The 15,817-nt window shown below is 34.6% G+C and overlaps 1 protein-coding gene across 1 annotated transcript in view; it reads left to right on the top strand.

Annotated features, from left to right (window-relative positions):
- LOC138702810 (uncharacterized) overlaps positions 1-15,817 on the top strand; it is a 469,705-nt gene that overhangs the window by 165,333 nt on the left and 288,555 nt on the right. Inside the window, exon 2 of the mRNA XM_069830107.1 lies at positions 4,866-5,107. The gene's annotated coding sequence lies outside the window, so the exon portion shown is untranslated. The remainder of the gene's footprint in view (positions 1-4,865; positions 5,108-15,817) is intronic.

Here is a 15,817-nt window from a genome sequence, read left to right on the forward strand (position 1 = left end):
TAGCTCTGTGGTAGCGTATCTGCCTCCAGACTAGTTGGCCCGGTTTCGATTCTCGGCGGGGTCAGAAATTTTAATATAAAATTTGAGACTAGGAGAAATGCACAACTTCTAATCACTAGATTGTGCACCAATATGCCTGGGTTAAATCCCAAATCTCTCCGCAGTGCATATGAAGAGAAGGCATATGTCACTGTTGATAATGATTCGTCCGACGGATGGGGACGTTAAGCATGGCGGCCCCCTTGGTGTTATTCGACAGGAGTACGTGCCGGCAACGGGTTTCCCTTCTCCCTTCCTCTTCATCATCATCACTCACTCCAGACACTACACTTACCCTAGTACACGACATAACTCTTCAGAGATACACATCATGTACAGTGTGACCCGCCGAAGTGGTGTACAACTAGAAAATGGGTCACAGTTCTGCCATCTATCCGCAACATGCGGAACCCGAATCACGCAAGTGAAGTGGGTGGGCATTGGATACACACACACACACACACACACACGAAACCAACCAATAAGCCTCAGAATGGGATTGATTCTCCGGCACGACCACAGCAAAGGAATAAGGTTATAAGATTTGGTACTTGGAATGTTACAAGTCTTTATGCTCGACCATGCCGAAATGTAATAATTATACACCTGGTAGCAGTCCTTTAATGCATGTGGTTAAAGTACGTCTACTCATTAAAGTATAGGTCTTCAGCCAATGATAACTCAGCTTACATGTGTTCAGCCAATGACAAGTCAGCTTTGTACCGTTATAAAACCGCAAATATCGATTATTCTCGGATATGCAACCGAAAGAGAATTAGCGAAAAGTCACGGAGGCTGGAAATCCAATACTGTTGCAGAAGGTTATGTTCTGTTACTATAATAATTAGCGTTAATTGTAAATAATATTCAAATAAATTCAATTTGTCATCTCGTTTTTCAATGTCGAATTCAATAATCAAGGTTATAATATTATAATATTATCAAGTTTAACGGGACTACGTCAAGGTCAGTGACATTATTGTTCCTCGGAAAAAATCAATACTTTCGCGTCTGCGCATATCTCACAATTCACGACCTAGAACAAGGTCACTTGCGATCTTGTCAGATACAAATAAAATGTATACATGTGAATACCGGTAATTTCAAGTTAGAAATATGGTCGAGCATAAAAAGTCGTATGAAACTCGCCTATAATGGTAATTAAGAAGCTCGTATGAAAATTATGAAACTCGCTTGCGCTGGTTTCATAAATATCCATATTCGATTCTTAATTACTATCATTATAGGCTCGTTGCATAATGTACTATTATAGAACGGAAGAGGTAACATTAGAAGCAAAAGAACTAGCTAGATATAGAATACAATTTATGGGAGTACAAGTGGTTAGGTTAGATGGGAATGGCATAACACAAATAGAGGAGATTACTTGTATTATGGGGAAAGAAGCAATAATCATCAATGAAGAACAGATGAGAATAAGGAAAATATTTGGGGCTAAGAGGGATAAAGTTACAGGAGAATGGAGAAAGTTACACAACACAGAACTGACATATTTAGGAACATTAAATCCAGACGTTTGAGATGGGCAGGGCATGTAGCACGAATCCCGAAATGCATATAGAATTTTAGTTGGGACGCCGGAGGGAATAAGACCTTTGGGGAGGCCGAGACGTAGATGGGAGGATAATATTAAAATGGATTTGAGGGAAGTGGATATGATGGTAGGGACTGGATTAATCTTGCTGAGGATAGGGACCGATGCGGGCTTATGTGAGGGCGGCAATGAACCTCCGGGTTCCTTAAAAGTCATTTGTAAGTAAGTGTATTTCTTAATCATTGTTCCACTCCTTGTCATTACAGTAAATCCAATTTTGTGGGCTTGAGGGCGATGGAGTTTTATATAGATTTCGGAAATCCTTAGAATACTTCATTAGGAGTGAAAATTAAGATAAGGATCCTTGTTGTAGATTAGGCCTGACATTACATAAAGGAATTCTGTCTTTGAATGATTGGCTTCTAGGCAAAACTTCACGGATTCTCATCGTCCATATCAAAGTTTGATTCTGTGAGTCATCGTCCTTGTTTATATTCCCAGAGTCAAGGTAATAAATTCATCCTGGTAGTTTTCCCCACCTCATAAATTAAATTAAATATTTATTATTTTTATATTCACAGAATCTAGCAAAATGTTTCCTTGTAGGAATTAGTAACATTTAAAGAAATAACACTTTTACACAACTTTTATGTTGACTGTAACAATTGACACGAATCGGCTTATTTGTTCTCAGAGTTCAAAACGCATTTTCATTTTATAGGAATAGAACCGAAGCTGTTTTCTCAAAATTCGCAACACTGTTGAATAACTCACATTCAGACGCTTTGCAACTTTATTAGCACTACAAACATTATAGTCTGAATTGTCACTAACTTCCTGGACTTCTCGTAAAACTAGAGATACACTCACTTCGTTTTCTACTAATTTTGGTCTATCCGATCGCTTTCTATCGGCAACTGAACCGGTTTCCTCAAATTTGTATAAAAAAAAAGCAAAGGGAGCATCAAGTCCGCCGTGAATTTGTTCATCAACTTACGAAGTGATTTTACAGAACAGGGTCCATTTCTCAATCCATGTAACGTTCGATATCTTCTCAAAGCACATGTATATTGTCTATTGCATTCGTAATAGCAGTGAAGGAGACCAATTTGAACTCGTAAAGGTAAAAACATTGCAAAATTATTAAAATTACGCTACTACAACTGCCTTCTGTATTCTGAACAACAATTATTGTTTATACAAGCGTGACGCAGTTACCATAGCAATGAAACACGCATCGATAAAAAAATGCCAAACCTTATAAACAGTAAAGGCTGGTTCACAATAAACCGGAAACGAGAATCGGAACGAAAACGAAAATGGTAAAATTGTTAAAATGTGTACATTTAAATGTAAGCATTCACAATTAACGAAAAGGTTGCCGGAGCCCGGGATCGGGAACGAAGAGTTGGCCAAGTTTCAACTTTGGCGTTCACGTTTCCGATCACAGCCCACTAGATTCATTCTATTGCCATCTAAAAGCTATTTTGTTGTCGTATATTTTGTAGCAAGAAGACCGTGACATAGCCTATGCATTATTTTGTTCTGTGCTGTGCATCATTGAGCAAGTTTTATTTGATGAGATTCTAATATTGAGTGTTGAGGAAAATCCTCACGTTTACGATAAGCGACGCGCCTCTTATAAAGATGAGAAAATGAAGGAGAATCCGTGACTTTCAATAACTGCATCTTTGAACACCGATCGTAAGTGAATCACATTTTATTACTGTATTGGTTGTATTACACACTACATAATCATGCTTCAATTCAATAACTACTGTTGTGTTCATTTTTGTTCTATTACAAATGTTTCTTCTCTAATTATTTTACGTTATGGTAGTCTTAAAATAGATTATGATAATAAAGATGCATGGGCATGTTTATAGTACCGTACCTAATGAAATGTTTCAGATGAAATTTCGAAGTTTGTTAACCTGTGTTTATGTTGGCTGCCTTGTACTCATGAGAGAACGCCATTGGTTAATTATACACAAATAACGTCAGAATGTGTAATATCGACTTTACATATCGTTATTGAAATACATATCGATATGCATAGTCGTCTACGTTCTCAGTTTATTGTGAATAAAAAATTGTCATATTCCCGTCCTCTGCTTCTCGTTTTCATTCTGGTTCTCGTTCCCGGTTTATTGTGAACCAGCCTTTATGAAACCAAACTGCTGATATGTATACAGAAGATAAGCTGTTTCAAAATGGTAACTTACTATTGAATAACCCTATATAAACTTTTAAAATTAAAAAGACAACAAATACGTAAAATATTTAATTTCATTCATATAAGTGTGTGACGTATACCTTTATCTCTCTAAGAGTATTAACAAAAATATATAAATATTATTCAGGATGGCTATTTTAATACAATATTACAGAAATTTTATTGGATCTGGGGTTACTGAATTTCAGTTCGCTACTTTGACGTTGGAATTGAAAGTTTAATTTATGCATGGGCCTCCATATTTCATGGACTACATTATATGTACGAATCCATAACTATACAAAGTAATAAAAAAGTTAGTGCATAGATTATTTATAACTTGCCATCGAACTCCAAATTACCGACGATTCGGGAATTCTGCCATCCTAGAGTCATCAGTTCACTTTATAGAGGCAATAAAATAGTGAAAATGAACATATTGCACGTATTTATTTCATATAGGATCACTTCACATAGGAATATTGTTTATAAGATTACTGAACAAAAATAACGTAGGCCTAACATTTTTCTATAATGATGATGATAATAATAGTAATGATGATGATGATGATGATAATAATAATAATAATAATAATAATAATAATAATAATAATAATAATAATAATAATAATAATAATAATTGAAGAGTCCACTGCAAGAATGATGGATGTCATTTGGAATACGTTTTGCAGGAGAAGCAATTGAAAGTTTGAAATGCTTAGCGCTCAAAGCTTAACTGTGATTTTCCGATCATTGCTGGACAAAGACTATCAGTGTTAATGCTATAACTCTCTATGTACATTCTATATGTCTTAAGCTATGCATTGACAGTCTTGGTTCATTTTCGACAAGAAAGTGACATGCATCATTCTTGCAGTGGACTCTTCAATTATTATTATTATTATTATTATTATTATTATTATTATTATTATTATTATTATTATTATCATCATCATCATCATCATCATCATCTTTGCTTATATTTCAACGTAAACCTATAAACTAGTTAGATTTAATATGTATACACATGTATATCTCTTCTTTTATTTCTTTCAGGAAGATGTCATTGAACAGTGAAATCTGAAGATATGTGACAAACGCTTGAAGAAACTGGACTGTGATAAATTGGTGAAAGTGAAAGTAGGTCGTAACATAATCGAATACTGAGTTGTGCAGTGGTGGTGAAACTGAGTGACGTTTCTTTAATTCATGCTGAGTAGGCTACATAGAAGTATTTTGTGCAAGAATTTCGTGTATTAATTCTATAGAAGAATCACTAACGGGATCGAGGAGTGAAGGTAAGCGAACTGCTTCAGTGTGTAAATATTTATAAATAATCTGCCAGTTGTAACAACATTTTGAAATGGAAAGTGATCCGAAACATTTTAACGGAAATACAGTACTGTTCAGCGAACGAATATGAGAGACCCGATGAAGGGTAACGCCAGCGAATAGCATAAAATGGACACTGAGCGAATTTCCATGTTTGGTTTTTGTGTGCGCCGGCGTTTAGTTTCACTTTCAAGCGCTAGAGGTTAATGTAATCGAGCAAAAGCTAATTGAGTATAGAATAGAGACACAGGATCCAAACATCGCCTATCTTGTTGCACAATCCAGTAACTGCTTTGTTTATAATAAATTCAAGTTCACAGCTTTTCATTATTTCTCAGTGATAAACCAGTTGTAATAATATTTGTTTATGTTTTATTTATAATAATTATAAATATAATGCATTATAAAATTATGTATCAAATTCGTTGTATTAGTATACAATATATAGGCACATGGTTTTACTTCTCATATGAGTTTTGTTTTTCCATTCTCAGCGCTATCAAATCATTACATATTTTAATTGTTGGTGGGGTCAACGTCTCAACTCTCATTATAAAGGAACTCTAGAGTCTAGACATTACAGATAATGACGGATTTATTATTTCATTGGCCCAATTAATTTTATTTGAATACATAATGTGCCTAGATATATTAATTGTATGTCTATTATATTCCGCTATGTCGACTGCTAGATGGTGTAATATTAGCGCCAACTCTAGGGAAAAGCAGAATCTAACGTTCAAGCTGGTTTGAAGGTCATTGAAATCAGTCCTTCTACATCAAACGTACCAGCGCGATGTATTCATACTGTAATCCTCTATACGCTGGTAACACTAGAAGTTCCCTTTTACCTTCATTCAAATAACGGTATATTAAATCAACATCTTAAGCTCCTGCTTCCACTATAACTTAAAAACTTTAGGCAGCATTATCCATTACCATTTGCTTAACAAAATAAGATATTTTATAAAGGCTTTCAGCGTTTTGAAAAGCGGAGTGGATTAGCGAATAGGTGGTAAAAAGCTGTAGAGAATGATGAATTTCTAGCACCGAGAGATAGGACTTTGAAAGCGACGGACAGTTGTCTGAATCGCTTAAAATCCGGACAAAATAACTCCTCTTCTAGTGGTCATATTAGCTAATTACACAGAGAGGAATTTTGGAAATTTTTTTTGTAGGCCTAGTCCAAAATGGAAAACTTATTTCTAAACAATATTTAAGGCCCGGGAAAATGTAACTTATTAATCTGTACTCGAGGTACACTGTTAATGTAGGAGTTTTGGCATGACATGTTCTGTGATTGATAAAATTAGTAGTGACAACTGTTGATTATTAATGTACGTCATATCATCTTCCCCATTACTTGATACTTGTAAAATTTTCCTCACAATTTTTAATAAAAACTACCTATGTCATAATAGAAAACACTGAAGTGATAAGTGTGTGGTATATCCCTCAAAATGAATTTTTTGATTACAATACCACCCACCTTCGAAGGACTACATAAGAGGTATTCCATCTCAAATCGAACGAAATATAGAGAAAATTGACCTTACAATTTCTAAACACAATAACTTTTTTTGTACGTAGAGAACTGTGATACAATGCTCTGTGCAAAGTTTGAAACATCAGAACTTCATAGTTTTTAAATTAAAAATATTTAAATTTATCGTATTTTTATAAAATTAGCAACTTGAAACTGTTGTAGCTCCGAAACCCTTTCACCCAATGATCAAAATCATGGTTTATTTTGATGCTGAGAAATTAAAGTTTATATTGACATATTAATAGATTTCCTTACTTTTTATGGATATGGAGAAATTTAGATTCTTCCTCATTAACCCCTTCCCTTATTATTTATTTTACCAGTTTTGTGAAAAAAGTGTCATTTTTTTATTTTCGTAAAGAGGTCATTCAATATTGCAGAATCACTGTACATCACTAATTTTCTTACATACTTCAAAAATCACTATGAAGTAGACAATGGGACTCAAACGAGTTAACTCGGGTTAATAAATTTTGACACATGTTAGCAACCCGAGTTAACTCGGGATAATAAGGGAAGTGGTTAAGATGCCTTTGCCAAGGAAAATATATTTTAAAAATATATAGTTAGATTCCACATTGAAAGTACAAATCAACACACATTTTTTACTGATGGCACGTTGATAAGAAAGTATTGAAAATATCAAATAAAGAAAATAAATTGTACGAGCGTGAACTAACCAGCTGACTGTGAGGCGGGAGCTAGCCGAGGTAAGCAAGGCCAGGAGACATAAACACGTGATGTGTCGTCTAGCAGTTATGGCTGTGCTAGATTTATCACAGGTTTTCATAAACACAGGAGTAAAATGACGCCCAACGCTCGCTTGCTTCAGCTCTCGGCCAGTGGGTGCGGTACTGCGCCGTTCAAGTCCAGGCGTGTGGAAATAATCTATTTAATACCCTCGAAACTTATTGCCGTACCATTAACCAAACAATGCCGAATCCCTCTTAATAATGCAAGGTTTTTTCTCAATATTTTTTTACATCTTTACAAATTGGTAAAAAGCCTGAAAGTAAGTAAAATCAGATTATCTGTCTCTCTGTATACAATAAAAATAAGGATTACTTCTTAACATAACCTACCAAATGTCAGCTTCAAAATGAGCTCTCGTTCAATGTTCTGCAGTAAATGGTTCCGGAGTTCTGAGCGCTGAAAGAGGCTTGTTTTTATAAAATATGCTAAATTGGTCGCTCAATAATACGAAAACCGTTTGACTTTCGATAGTATATTTTTGAAAATGCACTCTCCTCAGCACCTTGTATAAATAGGGAAAAAATTAGAGTATAAAATATGCGAGGTTTTTAGCTGATCGATTTCATACGGAATAGCCCATAAATAGCATATAGCTGCAGGAATGGTACTCGCCTCACTGCGACTGTAGAGTTGAAATCATTACTGTGAAGATATAAATATAGAGAATATATAGGAATACACTCACGTGTATCTAATGTATTACGTATTTTGTTATGATAAACTTGTTAAAATTTGAGGCACCCACTACTTTCGGTATGGAAAAAAAATATAGTTAATGAATATAGTGAAATATCTTACTTGATTAATATAAAGGAAAGCATGTAGTGTTTTTATCGAAATATTAGTGTCATGTGTGAAGTTAAGAGTGCAATTAAAATAAAAATTATATTTATTTTATTAGATTATTTTACGACGCTTTTTCAACAGCTTAGGTTATTTAGCGTCTGAATGAGATGAAGGTGATAGTGCCGGTGAAATGAGTCCGGGGTCCAGCACCGAAAGTTACCCAGCATTTGCTCATATTGGGTTGAGGGAAAACCCCGGAAAAAACCTCAACCAGGTAACTTGCCCCGACCGGGAATCGAACCCGGGCCACCTGGTTTCACGGCCAGACTTGCTAACCGCTACTCCACAGGTGTGGACAATAAAAAATTATAATATAACTGATTTTAGTCATGTATTTTACGTAGGTATATATTTCATACATGCAGTGATGAAGACCTGAAGTCCTACAGTATTGTTGCCTATGTAATACCTATATCTATGATAGAGATTTAATATTAAGCCTAAATTTAATTCGAATCTTGTCGATATGTATAAGGAAAACGTTTAACATAGTACAAATTGTTATTTTAATGTTTCTACATCATGTTAATACTGAATCGAATTTTTCGCGGCCAGGCAGTGTAAAAGGATCACTGTGCGACGGTCGGATTTCCTTTATCTGCCAACCCTGTTGTATATGAACATGCCACTCCACTGTTGGCTTGGGTTAGGGAGCTTGCTGATAGTATGTTAGTATTACAATAATGAAGAATCGCCTTGTTGCTGATCTAATGTATTTGACATCACAAAAATAACACTTCCAGCACACACCGAAGCTCTCAAAATTGGTTGTTTCCACCCTGTAATTCTGTAACTTCCAGGGTCGTAGATTCTAATCACTCTCAGTTGTAGCGTCATTGGTTCTGCAGCAGAGTACCAGAAGCTTTATTTTACCGATAACAAAAGTGGATTGGTTTATTTCGCTTTGTCACTATACCGAATTATTTTCAAGACTACAAAATCCAGATACAGACAGTAGTTGTTTGTGTATCTCCACATTTGGCGACAATTGAAGTTGTTCTCGTTATTGCTTGGTTGATATGAAGTTCATCAAAGGCATGTATAGTACCCAGTCAAATTGGGACAAAGCGGTACTTTTCTTTAATTTGCATTATTGTGGATAAGGAAACAGGAGTACCAAATTTAAATATGCAGAATAAATAATATAATTACAAAACAAACAAGAGAAATAGAAATAAAATAATACAAGCAATATAAAAAGAAGATACGGTAGTATTAACAAAATTTGAGACCGAATGAGCAGCGGTCGTGCTCGGTCGCGGTTCAGATATAATATTAAAATAAAAGATAATAATAATAATATAAATAAATAAGTAAAACAAAATAGGAACTAAAATATAATTACAGCGGCAATGGAATTATATAATATAATATTAACACTAGAGAAGAATAATATCGCACGTGAAAAGTAGGACTAATATATATTTCAAAATTATAGAATACAAATATAATATAGGTTGATTAATTCATACACATAGGCTATAAATTTATTTAATCGAATTGAAGATATTAACACGTTTCTAATTTTCTTGTTATATGTTAGTGGGTTACATGTTAGAAGTTCTGGGTGTAATTTAGTTAAAGCATTGTACAACCGAGGGCCTAAATTTATGCTATGCTTTAGACCAGCAGATGTGAGACATTTAGGTTCTACTAATGTTGAATTAATATTTCGTCTTGTGTCATAATTGTGTGTCTGTAATACAAACTTATTACGATTTTTATGATAAAATTTTAACAGCGTATACTTATAAATTTGTTCAATATTAAATACATTAAATTTAGAATAAATTAATTTAGTTGGATAATCGAAACGTTTCTTCAAACAAATTTTAATTATTCGTTTTTGTAGTAAATTTAACGGACTAAGATTAATTTTTGTACTTCCACCCCAAACAATTATACCATATTGAATGATAGACTGAATAATGGCCAAATAAACATTTCGTAGAACTCTAATAGGTAAGTAGCATCGAAGATTAACGAATTTATAAATTGTTTTACGAAGCCTCTTACAAAGATAAGTAACGTGATGAGGCCATTTTAAATTCTGATCAATAATGATACCTACATTATTTTGTTCACAATAGTTTCACTGACGCATCTTTGAAATCTATATATATAATTTGAACTGGTAATGGAAATTACGGGAAAACAGCTGAACGGATTTTAATGAGTGACCCCTCATTTTCATGCCTGGCATCCCAAGTTTTTCGGAAAAGTAGTAGTTTTCAGTGAAATGTCAATTTTCCTACATAATTTTCCTATTTTCCAAAATCCATCTGTTGTCAGTTTTGAGAACTAATTTTTATTGAATCACGGCCGACTTGACTGAATTTCAGAACAAAACACACACTACAATAAACAATAGGCTATTACACGAAGGCCATGACCTGCAGGATTGCCGACATATTTAGAGCTCAATTCAATTTGTTATTAAAAACTGATTCTGCAGTGTATAATTTTCTGAGTACAGCTCTGTATTGGATATTCAAATCTACGAAACTTGAGGTGGTTTGATGACATTATTACCATTAGAAATTAAATATTATTATAGTTAATATCATGATGCATCTACTTTTCATTAATTGTAAATAATATTGATGCTATATTGATGACATGAAAGTGAAACGTTTTGAGGTTATGTAAGTAAATGTAGAGAATATCTTAATTTAGATCTTCATTTCTATAATTTACTGAGTGGCTGCTATATATAAAACTAAAAAACTTAAGTAAGATAATAATATTGTTATTAAAAATCAAATATTTTTATACTTATTAACCCAGTGGGGTTGGGCCTTTTTCATATACTTAATGGCGGTGTAGTATAGATATTGATATGTGCCATTGTCTTCAGTATTGGCTTGAGAGAGCGCAAAAAGTACAGTTCCTAAGGAAAGAACAAAAGGTATTACTTACTGATAAAATAAGAGGCCTAGAAAATTTTGTAGTCTCCAGATCATTTCAGCAAGATGTCTTAGTAGGATAAAATGATTTTACGCTCTACATTTCAAGTTCTACATGCAGCAGCTATACGAAAATGCTATTGTTCGAAAGCTTAGCAAACCTGACATTTTTTTAACTTTTGCCTACAATCCACAATGACCTGAAATAGCCACTGCTATCGTCCTGACATTGATACTTGCGTTTTCGCGTTGAAACTCAAAAACTGAAGTTGGATAGGTTCAAGAAAAAGTACTTGGCCTAAAAAAAATCCATTCAGAGGGAGTATGTTTCATTATTATGGAAGCAAATAACTATCAAGAAGACAAGTATTCTTCATTGAAAAATAAATCTGAAAGTTTTTTATTTGAACGTCTAACGAACTTAGTTGGCAGCAGCAATTGTTGCACAAGCGACTAGTTATATATCTATTTTCCATTGATCAAAACTAACATTAAACTGTGTGCTATTGTCGGCTAGAGAGAGATAGACAGCAACCAAAAGTTGTCAATTCTATCAATAAATAAGTCTGATATTTGTATGGAACTTAAATTCGACTGTCGTGTCCCAGGCTACAGTCCCAGGATCGACGGACTCCCTTCGAAGACGTAGGTTGTACGTAATTCTTGAAGTACCGGCGATGATCCCAGATGTTGGAAGTTGAGTTCAGTTGAAATAAATAGAAGGATTACGGTGCTAGCTCACGTTTATTAACGGTTCTAAGTATAGCAAATCGAAATGATAGCCGAAGCTTAGTCACAGAATTTAAGGGGAGAGGGTGGTATTTTTTGGTGAAAAATGAGTAAATTAAAAAAAAAATCTTTAAAATACTCTGTGATATGTGTGGAATGCATAGCATAACATTTTGTGGGTATTTGTGCTCTTATCGGATGTTGAGTTGCCATTTTTAAACTTCCTGCGTTATGGATTTTTAAATCACTCACCCACTTTTATTGTTGTTTCCGGTAAATTAAATTTTCAAAAATTTTTTTTCTTTAAAATACCCTTTGATATGTATGGAATGCATTGCATAACATTTTGTGGGTATTTGTGCCCTTATCGGATGTTGAGACGTCATTTTTAAACTTCCTGCGCAATGGATTTTTAAGTCACACGCCCGCTTTTATCGGTTTCCAGTAACTTCATTTTTTCTGCTACATTGCCAGACAAAAATGGATATAATTTCTGAACTAGTAAAGATACATACATGAAATTTAGAACACACATTCTTTAGACTATTAGGAAACTTTTCTCTGTAACAGAATTTTATTTGATTTCATTTTAAAAATACGTCCATTTGTTTGCAAGAAAGGAAATCAAAAAATTGCTATTAAATTTTAATTGTTTATTTTACAAACGTAGGGACTAATATCAAAATTCTGTTAGACAGTTTGTAAAACATGCTTTTGTAAATAGAGTAAACATTGGTAATTTCGTGATAATTTCATGGAAACTAATTTAAAATGCAAATGTATCCTTATTCCGAATTTTTAATCTAAAAGACGATAACTTGCTATACAAATCTGGAGACATAAAAGATTGGATACGTTCTTGAATATGTGCCAAAAACCACTTTTACCATTTAAGCTGAAAGGTTGGTTATTTCGTGATAACCTTGGTAATTTCGTGATATTGCATTGATAATTTCGTGAGAGGTAGAAGAATTGTGGAAAAATTCATTAAAGTCAAATGAAATTCTCATTTATTGTTACAAGACTTCAAACATAGTAATTCCGTCTAATATTCATAGCAAGAAAACATAGAAATACATATCAACACATAATAAGAATGAAATCAAATTAAAAATTGAAATTGAAAAGGGATCTTCTTTGCCCTGAAAGGGTGAACACTTTTATTACGGACTTTACTATAGCCTATATTACTAGGGTAACTCCAAAAGCAATGCATAACGTTTGTTTAAAAATTATATTTTTATCCTACAGCTTTGCTATTTTCACAGAATGTATATGCATCCTTAAGGAACAAAATGTCACTTTTCCACATAATCCCTGTCCCTTTCAACTGCTTTACGTAACCTAGGAACGAGGGCCTCTAGACCAGCACGGTAAAAGCCTGGACCAACACGTCTGAGCCACTCTTTAGCAGCGTGCACAAGGGAGTCATCTTCTAACCTCGTTCCGCGAAGGGATCCTTCAGTTTACCAAAGAGATGGTAATCGCACGGTGCCAGTTCAGGACTGTAAGGCGGGTGTTTCAGTGTTGTCTATCCGAATTTTCTGATCTGATCTGTGGTCTCGTGACTGACATATGCCTGTGCGTTGTCATGCAATAGCAGAACATCCTGCTTCTCCCGATGTCGTCGAACACGACTCAGTCTAACTTGAAGTTTCTTGAGAGTTGCCAAATACGCGTCAGAATTAATGGTGGTTCCGTGTGACATGATGTCCACAAGCAAGAGTCCGTCTGAATCGAAAAACACAGTAGCCATAATTTTTCCTGCTGAAGGTGCACTTTTGAATTTATATTTCTTTGGTGAATTTGCATGATGCCACTCCATTGTTTGCCTCTGCCTCCTGTCCAAAATGGTGGAGCCATGTTCCATCTCCTGTCACAATTCTTGCAAGTCATCTAGCACTTATCATTGACACTTAGCATGATAACAAATCAAACAGAAGTTACACTGAACCCATTGCGTCTCCGTTTTCTTTTTTGTTATCACATCTTGTCTTCAGATTTCTAAAATTCCTATTGTAATATATTTTATACTGTTTTAAAAATTGTAACACTTAATGCTCAACAAAATTTCGCCTCAAACAGCTAAGATTTCTATCAGTAAAGCTAAGCCTATATGGCGACTACAGATGTATCTAAAATTCCAAAAACATTTCCTAAAATTTCATGAAGATACAGTAAATCTTTGTACCAAATATCATATGCTTACCTTTAATAATAAGCCTGTAATGTAATTACAAACATCCACAAAATTTGTATGTCTGAGAAGTCGACGCAAACTTGCTCTCTCCAAACATAAAAGCTCACTGAAGCAACTACAATAGTCACACAAAGCTTAGCAGTATGTTTCTGGAAACTGGACAACATATGCAATCCCTTGGCGGAAATTTGGATCTCGTAACACCATTGGTTAGTTCACAAAAGAGCAAAGAAAAAGTGTCACGAAATAACCACTGCCACGAAATTACCAATGTTTACCCTACACTGCAAAAAACTGTTTGAATCTATCTTTAAAAACGGTTTAGATATATCGGTTTTAGTACAATCCTGCATTGGATATATATTTTTTTAAATTTGGGCCCCAAATAATTTTTTTTTCAAAATATTTTTATTTGGTTGAGTTGCCACAGCTATGAGCTCTTTACATACAAAAAAATTAATATTTTACACCAAATAGGAAAAAAAGTTAAAAAAAACATCATCCTCTCCCCTTAAGTCAATAAATGAGAACAGATACAAAGTTACAAAATGTTAAAGATACAAGTTAGCATCGAGTAGCGCATATTGCGCGTCAGAAACACAGAATACGCAAGTGAGCGATAAAATACAGAGTTTGCAAGTAAGCGAGGAAATAACAGTTCGCAAGTGAGCGATAAAATACAGAGTTTGCAAGTAAGCGAGGAAATAACAGTTCGCAAGTGAGCGATAAAATACAGAGTTTGCAAGTAAGCGAGGAAATAACAGTTCGCAAGTGAGCGATAAAATACAGAGTTTACAAGTAAGCGAGGAAATAACAGTTCGCAAGTGAGCGATAAAATACAGAGTTTGCAAGTAAGCGAGGAAATAACAGTTCGCAAGTGAGCGATAAAATACAGAGTTTGCAAGTAAGCGAGGAAATAACAGTTCGCAAGTGAGCGATAAAATACAGAGTTTGCAAGTAAGCGAGGAAATAACAGTTCGCAAGTGAGCGATAAAATACAGAGTTTGCAAGTAAGCGAGGAAATAACAGTTCGCAAGTGAGCGATAAAATACAGAGTTTGCAAGTAAGCGAGGAAATAACAGTTCGCAAGTGAGCGATAAAATACAGAGTTTGCAAGTAAGCGAGGAAATAACAGTTCGCAAGTGAGCGATAAAATACAGAGTTTGCAAGTAAGCGAGGAAATAACAGTTCGCAAGTGAGCGATAAAATACAGAGTTTGCAAGTAAGCGAGGAAATAACAGTTCGCAAGTGAGCGATAAAATACAGAGTTTGCAAGTAAGCGAGGAAATAACAGTTCGCAAGTGAGCGATAAAATACAGAGTTTGCAAGTAAGCGAGGAAATAACAGTTCGCAAGTGAGCGATAAAATACAGAGTTTGCAAGTAAGCGAGGAAATAACAGTTCGCAAGTGAGCGATAAAATACAGAGTTTGCAAGTAAGCGAGGAAATAACAGTTCGCAAGTGAGCGATAAAATACAGAGTTTGCAAGTAAGCGAGGAAATAACAGTTCGCAAGTGAGCGATAAAATACAGAGTTTGCAAGTAAGCGAGGAAATAACAGTTCGCAAGTGAGCGATAAAATACAGAGTTTGCAAGTAAGCGAGGAAATAACAGTTCGCAAGTGAGCGATAAAATACAGAGTTTGCAAGTAAGCGAGGAAATAACAGTTCGCAAGTGAGCGATAAAATACAGAGTTTG

This window comes from Periplaneta americana, chromosome 7 (genome assembly GCF_040183065.1).
Source record: "Periplaneta americana isolate PAMFEO1 chromosome 7, P.americana_PAMFEO1_priV1, whole genome shotgun sequence".
Classification (NCBI taxonomy): domain Eukaryota; kingdom Metazoa; phylum Arthropoda; class Insecta; order Blattodea; family Blattidae; genus Periplaneta; species Periplaneta americana.